The sequence below is a fragment of the Ostrinia furnacalis genome, unplaced genomic scaffold (genome assembly GCF_004193835.3).
Source record: "Ostrinia furnacalis isolate ACB-3 unplaced genomic scaffold, ASM419383v2 OfSCF1979, whole genome shotgun sequence".
Lineage (NCBI taxonomy): Eukaryota > Metazoa > Arthropoda > Insecta > Lepidoptera > Crambidae > Ostrinia > Ostrinia furnacalis.
The window spans coordinates 3,279-6,556 of record NW_021132218.1 but is presented as its reverse complement, the minus strand read 5'-3'; positions in this window follow the sequence as shown (position 1 = coordinate 6,556).

Sequence of the window (3,278 nt, the reverse complement as noted above, 5' to 3'; positions counted from 1 at the left end):
CATTGTTGGCATTATCACGGCAGAGTGAGACATGATTAAATTATTACATTTTTTTTAAAAAACTTTTATCAGTTTCTAAAATTTTGTTCTTGTTTTTTTTTTGTTGATTAAATTATTAATTAATTTTTAATGAATGGTGAATTTAGTTTTAGTGCATGCAATATGGTAGTCTTTTTTTTTTTCCTCATATTTTATTATAATTATAGTTATGTGTGTGATATATTTATTTAATAGTATTTTAGTAGGCATTATATTTAAGTATGTTTATACATAGTTATATAATATATAAATATTTATGCACGACAAGGCACGCACCCGGTGTTAACAAATTATTATCAGTTTTATCGGAATTAATTAATTGTTGAATCGAGTCACACGATATCTTTCGATGACTTTGCGAATGCAGTACGATGATACGATTATTTTTACGTTGCGGCAATCACTAAAATTCGCTAAAATGACACTAATGACGTTTAAAAAGTGGCACGCTCGGCTTCATACAAATTTTTTCACATGCTGCATCTATCTATATCTGTGACTACACTCAACGTTAGGTCACGTGTAAAATGATGCTGCTCAGCAAAAACCAACCTTGTTACTAAAAGACAGATGGTACTTAATCCTTTGCGCTCGAGAAAAGCACATACCTAATCTATAGAAAATCGTACACGTACTACGATAATTTGAATATAAATGTCCAAAATGTCTTGGTTTACGATTTTGCCCTCGTAAAAATGGAAATATTCATAAATGTAGCTTCACCCTAAATCATAATGGATATTAATAGCCATGCTTTGAAATCAAATACAATTGGAAACCGCATGACCTGTTAGGGAACGGCTATTAGGTACCTATTCTGTGTTACTATGCCAGTAAAGATGTAGAATGGGAGAATTGTTCATGAAAAATCTTCGTGTTCGATTTGTATTACCTATGCCTGCTAACACTCATAATTATGACATTACAGGGTTCTATAAAATACTTATAAAACAAGTCTTACCTATCAACAGATATGCAGACGAGTACATTGGAAGACAGGTACAGGCCAAAAGCTCGCAGCACCAGGAAAAACTTGCAAGCCAAGTTACCAGCCAGCCATGCGTTTGTCGTCCGCCAACCAATCTGGAAATAAATATTGACGTTAGACAAATAATTTAACGAATGCCGTACACAGGTAGATAAAACGATAATTATACAATTACGTCGTCGAAAATCGATAAAATGCCTCGTTAAGATTTTATTATGGCGCGTATCCTAGTCATTGAGTCTCCATAACATGGACCAAATTCTCTCATGTATTGCAACATGAGAGAATTTGGTCTACACTCTCCCTGACAGTTTCGAGAGGCCATTTGCGCATTTTTATTACTCAGTAGCCTCTATCGACATAAATACTTACGGGTCCCATTCTACTTTTTTGGAACCACACGTCTTATAAAAACGAATAATATACTACTATCTGCCCACGTCTTCGTCTGCGTAAATTGCGGTCCGTCACGCAGTCTTTATCACGCACGTTGGATCAATAACACTTTTATTACTTACAAATGACATTCATATCACTAACGTGATGCTAGATGGGTTCCTCGTGATCTCTGTTTACCCTCTTTACGATTTACTTATGCGACATAAACATATAATACCAAAACATTTAAAAATATCATCATCATCATCATTTCATCCACAGGACGTCCACTTCTGAGCATAGGCCTCCCCCAATGATTTCCGCATCGCCTGGTTGGTAGCGGCTTGCATCCAGCACAGCACCTTCCTAGTAAGTACATTTATGAGGTTTTAGTTCTAAAAATAAAAAGATAGGACAGGGGCAATTAGTCTAATACCTATTTATTAACATCTATTTATGATTAAAAATAGCTTGAAGTCTACGGCTTATCAGAAGCTTCTCTAGATATTTCAACACGGTTCTCATTCCTAGGTTATTGCATTACCGTGATTCACGGTTTATGTATATTTATACTCTGAGGAGATGGGGAGGTGGGCGAAGTTCATTCATAAAACCACCCGAGCTTCGTGGAAACATTAAACCAAGTACTGTAGAATCCGTTTAGTACGACGTTGCTTATAACGATCAACCGCTTTTAGCGACTGACGACGATGTTTAGTTGTTTTTTTTAAGGACAAGGCAGTTATTTGACTAATATCGCACCTGGTGTTAAGTGAGATGCAGTCTAGGATCGCACATATCTGCCCTGTAAGTGCCTATTCACTCTCGCCTTGAAAAGGCCCGGATTTTATAGTTTTAAGGAAAGACAGCAGCTGGCCATTCAGTAGATTTGTTGAGAAATAACGTAAAAAATTACTTCTTCAGTACGAAGGATAGTAGGTACGACGTAATATCATCGATCCCTTGAACGTCGTTATAATCGGATTCTACAGTATTTAGAGCTAAGTATCTTATGGTGAGAATTTGCCTTATATTTCCACGAGTTCGCTCCGCTTGGGTCCGGTTAAAACACGTGCAAAGTTGGAGCGATTCATTAACTTCTATGTTAATTAAGGCCATGTTTACTTTATGTTTTTGGGGCGTTCGAGAGTTACGTCACAAGTTAAGTCCGTGAAATAAGTTTTAAAATAAAACTCAAATTCAATCTACGCAACAAGTTTTGAAATAAAAAATTCAATCCACGCAACAAGTGTGAATAGATATTTACCTTGATGTGCCGTCACTCTTACTTTAATGAGAATGTGCAGCAAAAATGTATTAAACTGCATTAATACCGCGTCGCTATAATATAATATCAAGCGCGTATCTCCCTTTAAAAAACTGGGATAAAAACTGTCCTATGTTTTTTTGGGTTTTACACTTTCTCCATACCAAATATCATCAACATTTATTCAGTTTTTAGGTGTAAAAATAACAAACATCCATATATTCATCCATGCATCCTCGTAAATGTTGCTTGCATGCTGTTAGAAGAAAACCAAATGTTAACTAGCGCCATGTAGCCATTAGTTCCAAAAACAATTTAAGTGACTGTCTTCTACGGTCATATCCAATTTACCCTAGTAGGAGTAGAATATTTCAACTTATACCTAGTATAGATTGACATATCGAAAGAGGGATGCTGATAATAGTGCCTTTAGGTCTTTTTTCATATTTTTGATTTTTTTTTTCACTAAAAGTTTTTATACAGGTTAATCTAGTTGTAGAATGATTCTTAAATAATTTGAGAATCATATGCCATCAATTAATGCATGTTGCTATTATAAACAGTTGATATTATACAAGCGTTCATAGTTAAAAAAATGCTTAAGGT